Source organism: Chrysochloris asiatica, unplaced genomic scaffold, assembly GCF_000296735.1.
Source record: "Chrysochloris asiatica unplaced genomic scaffold, ChrAsi1.0 scaffold00010, whole genome shotgun sequence".
NCBI lineage: Eukaryota > Metazoa > Chordata > Mammalia > Afrosoricida > Chrysochloridae > Chrysochloris > Chrysochloris asiatica.
In genome coordinates this window covers 16,640,577-16,648,172 of record NW_006408528.1, presented here as the reverse complement: position 1 = coordinate 16,648,172, position 7,596 = coordinate 16,640,577, and positions in this window count along the sequence as shown.

The window sequence follows — 7,596 nt, the reverse complement described above, 5'->3', positions numbered from 1 at the left end:
AATATCATGATATATGGAAATTAGATTAAAGTTGTCAAATATTTTATTTGCTCCACAACCAATACTCATAAAAGCAGTAGTTAAGAAGCCAAACAACTTATTGCATTAGACAAATCAATGGCAAAAGAGTTTTAAAGTGTTCAACAGCAAAGATGTCACTTTGAGGACTAATGTGTGCCTGTCCCAAGTCATGGTATTTTCAATATGCATGTGAAAGTTGGACAATGAATAAGGAAGACTGTAGAAGAAACGATTCGTTTGAAGTATGGTGTTGAACAGGAGTATTGAAAGTACCATGGACTGTCAGAAGAACAAACAAATCTGTATTGGATGAAGTAAGGTTGTATTGTTCCTTAGAAGTAAGAATGGCAAAACTTTGTCTCTTATACTTTGGGCATGTGGTCAGGAAGGACCACTCTCTGGAGAAAGACATTATGCTAGGTAAAGTAGAGGGTTAGTGATAAAGAGGAAGACCCCTAAGGAGATGGACTGACAATGTGGCCTTAACAATGGACTCACACACAACATGTGTGAGGATGGTGCAGGACTGGGTAGTGTTTAGTTCTGTTGTGTATAGGATCGCTGTGAGTTGGAACCAACTCAACAGCACCTAACAACAACAAATAGTTTGTTTTTTGTTCACAGAGCTAACCTGGGTCATCACTCTCAAGAGGGAGTTGGTGACATGGAAACACTACTGAGCTTGTGGTTGGAAACTCAAGTTCAATCTAGAAGTCTTGGTTCAAATCTAGATGCTTACCTTCATCAACTTTGTTAACTTGGTGAGTTTGAATTTTGGGTCCTTGTTTGTAAACTGTAAGATATATTATCCATCTCAAATGACACAATGGATCTGAAGACACTTTACAGAAAATAAATAGATATAAAAATATGAGCCCTTATTATCACCCATCAGACTAATGGTCCTCAAATTTGGTTTATCATTAGAGTTATCTGGGGGAACCTATTAAAAATACAGAATTCTGGACCTCTATGCATACCTATTATGTTAGAATTTCCTAAGGTCAGGCCTGGAAATCTATACTTTTCAAGTTTTCTGTGAAATTCTCATGATCATTCAGGTTCCAGAATCACAGCACTAGGATTGAAATTTCTTGAAGGTGTGAACTAGTTTTCTTGGTATTTTGAAGGCTAAGCCCCTAGCACATGATACTTATATGACCAAATATTGATCAAATGTTTGTTGTACAGATATTTACTGAAGGCATATGGTGTGCCAGGTACCACGCTAGTCACCAGGGAGAGACTTAGCTCAGTCCTGCTCTGATGGAACTTGTGCTCTAATTGTCAGTGGTATGGATAATCTAAGGCAGATCTAATAGTTGCAGTTTAATGTGATAAGTAAGGGAAGTTGAACCATATGATCTGACATTGCTGAACTGATCATTCTTGTCTTTTTGTTTGTTCCTGTGAAAATTCTGTTTTTAATGCATTGTTTTGTACAATATTTCCTGCAGAAAATAGTAAGAAGCTTTAATAAAAACACCTTTTGGATCTTCTCATTGCTCAGATTTCTTGTTTCCTTCTGGTTCATTTCTTTGGACACACTTAGCATCTTCATTTTTACACAAACAGCACGTTAGAGGCAAACAGTAGTGGAAATATGGAGTCTACACATCACAGGTACAGAACAAGAGAAGTCAAAGGACACGCTATGATTGGGGAGAGTGAGAAAACAGATCCTCTGGGATGTCTCGTCCAAGTTGAAATGAACGATTAAAATGCAGCAACTTCGAGAAAAATAGTTAAAATTCTAAGATTTCTCTTGGGATGTGAAGAACAGCAAATATTCTTGATTCAACACAAATGTGGTCAGCTGATCTGAAGGTCTGGCTGACCCTAACATAGCTGACTAACCCAAGCTTTGCCCAGCCCTTGAACCCACACAGAAACTTGAACTTTCTGTAACCCCCTAGATTCATTTGGAAGATCGTTTGAAACTATTTTCCTCTTTGTCTTCTGCTTTGTTCTGAGAGAGCTCTGAGAAGAACTCTGTGGACCTGCGGGGGAAGGAGCTCAGTTTTTCTACATTTCTCTGTAAGTGTTGGCTAGGAAGAAATGATGAGCATGAGACTCCTTGATTTGATCAGGGTGTGGGCAAATGCAGCTAGCTTCCCAGTGAGGTAATGTGGTAGTAAAGGAAGCACTAGATTCAGATTTAGAAACTGGTTCTGGCGCCCTGCATGCACTAAGCTGTCATTCAGAACATGCAGCTGAATGAATAGAGGAGTGAACAAACTGAAGGAATGCCAGCTAGGTCTGATTAAGACAAGTCACCCCAAATATGAAACTAAATGACACCAATAGAAACCAAGAATCAGAAAGTTATCACTTTGGTGGTGGTTGGTGCTTGTGTGTCATTGAGTTGGTTCCAACTCATAGTGACCCTGTATAGGGTTTCTGAGGTTGTAATTCTTCATGGGAGCAGAAAGCCTTATCTTCTCACGCAGCGACTGGTAGATTTGAACCACTGACCTTGTGGTCATAATCCAGCATGCTACCAGTGTTCCTTAGTTATCATTTTGGGGTTATAAATGTAACCCAGAGGAGGTGTTCACAATCTGGGAACTACTGACTGAAAAGCTCCCAATCTCATAGACAATTCACAGAAGAGAATTTGATATTGGATTTGGCACCCAGGAGGAGTTAGGACCAAAGCGGAGCTTTGAAGGATAAAGAGGGTTTGGTTAGACAGAAGGGAGGGAAGAAAACATCTTAAATAACAAGCTGAGAAAAAGCACAGAGGTGATTTTAATCATGATGATATTTGTGAGACAGCGAGCTGACGGAGGTGAGGTATAGGGGAGTGATAGGGAAGCAGGTTGACCTTGAAGCCAACAAGCATTTAAGAACTTGGTATAAGTAGGCAAAAAAGGTGATTGTCGTTTTGGTGTGGTACTGCAGAACAAACACTGGATTGCCAAACAGAAGGTCAGCAATTCAAACCCATCAGCTATTCCTTGGAAACCCTATTCAGGGTTGTTATGAGTTAGAATCTACTCGACAGGACTTAACAACAACAATAAACTCTTGAGTTGTAAAGGAGTCTTCTGGTCTTGATGAAGAGGTACCTCTTCATTTACCATGTGGCTAACACTTGCTCTTACACAGCTGCTGAGTTTGCATGGACATTAAGCTTACATTTTTGTTATTTTTCTGGGTGAACAGATCTGCAGATGCATGGGGCAAGCCCCCTCATATGCTCCCTTGTCCAAAAATTAACGAACATAATGGAGACTAGATCGCATGCTTTCAAAACAAACTTAGGGCCTCTTCCCTCTAATATGATTTGCCAGATGACAGATGATCCCAATCCCTGTAATTACTTAGATACTTTAATTGACTTTCAGTGGCAGTAATAAGTAACTGGAGTTCAGGCTTGTAGAATTTCCTTCCTAATTGTTGCTGTTAAACTACTCATTATAGGAATAAATAACACACCACTTTATTTAAATGGTTTCCTCCATACGTGTAAATTCCAGTGGAAATGCCCCAGCACTTGCAGGTCCCTGGGAGAGTGGTTGGGGGCTAGGAGCTTGGTGGTGCACCATTTAGGAAGCTACTCAAGTTGGTTGGCTGTTTAGTTTGAATAAGCAAGCCACAGTTTCCAACAGTGACGTATTTCCTAGTGCTTCGGATTTAAAAGGCTGTAGAAAGGATAATTGACCACAACTTGTCAACACGAGAGATTTACTGTCATTAGTGTACACTCAGATGAATTACTTTAATATCATGAAATAGAAAAAATGGCCAGATAGTTTCCTTTCTCAGTAAGTTAAGAGTACTTAAACAGCTTTTCACACTTCACTTCTGCATTTTGGATATAAAGGAAGGAGGAAATCATAAAGGGTCAGTGAGTGGAAGTGGCAAAGAGGGGGAGAATTAACTTGGCAGAAGTAGGAAAGGCAGATCTCAACTCAAATCCAAGAGAAGAGACCTTTTCACGTTGCTTGCTTTCAGGCTAATATAAAAGTTAATGTGTTCCTGGGTAGTGCAAGTGCTTAACGGCTTGGCTGGTAAGGGGTTTCTAGTCCATTTGAGGCACCTTGTAAGAAATGCCTTGAGATCTACTCCTCCCAAAGTAGTCACTGAAAACCCTGGGCACACAGTTCTCAGACACACATGGGGTCGTCACAAATCAGACTCAGCTCCACGGCAACTGTTTTACTGTTTCGTTTTTAAATAAAAGCGGAATAGGCATTCCTTTTTTAAAAATGTTGATCTGTGTTTTGCGTTGTAGTGGTAATGTAGAAAATTCTATTACAATTTGGGTTCTTTGTGATTTTTGATTCAAATGTAGAGAGAAAGAGCTCGAAAAAGGACAATGTAGATCCTAAAGTCTTAATCAAACCATAGACGCCAGCTTTGGTGGTATTAGCCATTGAGTCCATTGTGACTCTGACAATCCCGTGTGTGCAGGGAAGAACTGTTCCTTAGGGTTTTTAAGAATTGGAAGACTTGATTCATTTTGTGCAGAGCTACACAAACATTGCCTCTTCACATGTTCTGTTTTTTATTTGTTTTTGTTTTTTGTTTTTCTTTGTTTTTGAACCATTCCTTCTTCTGAGGGTTGTTTCTAAGAGAGCCGGTGCCCAGGCACAGAGAATGCCTAGAATTGGAGCAATTTATTCTCATTTTGGTTCCCTATGGTTCCTTTTTCAAAAATACTGCCTCCTAGCCCAGTATAATCTGCCACTGGCAATTATTTCATTTTGATTTTCAGGAGGAGGGCTTCATTCCTGTCTGATCACTGAATCTAGACTTGTTTTGAGATCTGCCCCCCTGTTTCCACTAAGATATAAACACATGGGCCTGGTTCCTGTTGTTCTTGTAACTGAAATGGAACTAATCTCACTTATTTCTGTGCAGCTCAGCACTGCAGGTTAATATCCATGGCTGTCGTTACCAATTATTATTGCTCTATTAATCTATGGTAAGTACTACCTGCTTTTTCTAGAGTTATTTTTCCCCCTTATGTTTCTCAAATACATGATAACATACCTGAGAGATGAAAGTAACAGGAATTCTCTTTTAAAAGACAGAGGGAAAGTGTATAAAATCTAATACCATAATTGCTGTTGTTAGATGACATCAATGTTGTTAGATGCCATCAAGTCAGTTTCAAATCATAACAATCCTTTGTACAACAACATGACATACTACCTGATCCTACACCATTCTCACAATTGTCGTGTTTGCACCCATTGTTACAGTCACTGTGTCAAACCACTTCATTGAGGATCTTCCTCTTTTTCACTCACCCTCTACTTTGTTGTTGTTAAATGCCGATGAGTCGGTTCTAAGTCATGGCGACCCTGTATAGGGTTTTTGAGGAGCATCTGGTGGATATGAACTGCTGACTTTGCGGTTCACAGTCCAGTGCTGATCCACATCAGAAATCCAAGCGTGATATCCTTGTCCAGGGACTGATCCCTGCTGATAACCTGTCGAAAGTGCATGTCATGAAGTTTCAACATCCTTAATTCTAAGGAGCATTATGACTGTGGTTGTTGGTGGTTATGTGTCATAGAGTCTGTTCCGACCCATAGTGACCCTATATAGGGTTTTTGAGGAGTGGCTGGTGAGTTTGGACAGCTAATCTTGCAGTTTAGCTAAATGCTTATCCATGTCCAAAGTATAAGAGACAAAGTCTCATCTCACAGTCATCCATTCTAAGGAGCATTGTGGCTGTACTTCTTCCAAAACAATGTCTTCTTCTGGCAATCCATGGTACTTTAATACTCTTCACCAACACCATAATCCAAATCCAATGAGTCTTCTCCAGTCTTCATTATTGATTGTCCAGCTTTCATGTGCGTATGAGGTGACTGAAAATACCATGGCTTAGATCAGGCACACCTTCGTTCTCAAAGTGGCATCTCTGCTTTTTAATACTTTAAAGAGGTCTTTTTGCAGAAGATTTGCCTATGCAGTGAGTTGTTTTATTTCTTGACTGTTGCATATGAGAGCCCCTGTTGGAAGTTGTGTCATCTGGTGCATCCTGGGTCACCTTATCTCTGCCAAACTGTCTGGATACTTCTCTGCTTCCTTTTTTAACTGTAAGTCTTTTATGTTTTTCTTTACCTGACCTGGCTGTGTATGTACATTGTCTGATATCAGATGATGTATTGGGGACACTAAAAAGAAAAGGGGAAGAGCTTCAGGAAGTTGCTCTTGAAAAGTACAAACTTGGAAGAGATGAGAAGTCTTCTCTAGCATCCTCCTGTTTATGACTCATCCACATTGGCTAGCGGTCTCTTTGGAAACCATTTAGAGACCAGACTTCATGAGACTGGATACAGTATAGGTGAGTTCTTCAGGAGAGGAAACCATTCCTGGAGGCTCCTTATGGGTTAGGTTGTTCTTGTTAAGTGCTGTCGAGTTGCTTCCAACACACAGTGACTCTGGATAGGGTTTCCAATGAGTGGCTGGTGAGAATGAATTATTGACCTTGTGGTTCAAACCGACCTTGAGGTCCAGTGTTTCATCCCACAGCACCACACCAGGACTCTATAGGTTAGGTACAGAAACTAAAACAGAGGTTCTTAGGTTACAGAAAGCAGCTGTTTGTGGACAAATACATAAAAGTTTATGACACAAGTACCAAACCAAAAGTGATTGTGATTCTAGCAGTATTATTTTGGGTTTTTCAAGTAGAAATTTATTTCTTGAGCACTTCTATGAGAAGGGACTTTGTAGGGGTTAGAAAGGAAACACATGACAGTCCCTGATCAATATAAAATCTACATTTGTATTATAGGAGTCCTGGTAGTATAAGCACTGGTCTGCTAACCACAAGGTTGGAGCTTCAAATCCACTAGCCACTTCTTGGAAACCCTGTATGGGTTGTTATGAATCAAAACTGACTGGACCTCACTGAACCAGTGATTATTAACAGACCAGTGCTTATCCTGCAACACCACACTGTTGTTGTTAAGTGCTGTCAAGTTGGTTCTGACTCATAGTCACCATATAGAGGGTTTCCGAAGCTGTGAGGGGGGTTGAACCACCTATTCTGCAGTCACACAAAACCAGTAATTCAAATGCAAATAAACCACTACCAAAATGTTCTTGTTGTTAAGTGCTGTTGAGTCAGACTCATGGCGATTCTGTATAGGGTTGGTGGGTTTGAAATGCTGACTTTGCAGATGAAACTGAATTTGTAACTTGTACACCAGTGCTTATCCTACAGTGCCATACCAGGACTCCCATACCAACACAGAACAAAGGAAAAAAAAACAATGGCAAAGAAGACAAAGTGCAATGAAGGTATATGATGTGTGTCTCTATTGTTACTTTATTCTGTTCTCCTTTAACTGTCTTGCTGGTGTGGCACTGTGGAATAAGCACTGGACCACAAGGTCAGTTTGAACCATAAAGTCTGTGGTTCAAACTCATCAGCTGCTCCTGGGAAACTCTATATAAAGGATTTCTCTAAGTCGGAACTGACTGATGGCACTGAACAACAACAATCTTGCATTTATTCAAATACTTATTGAGTGCCTATTTGGGGTTCAGCACCATGACAGGAAGACAGAGATAAGGACTCATAGTGAAGAGAAAGAAAATAATGAC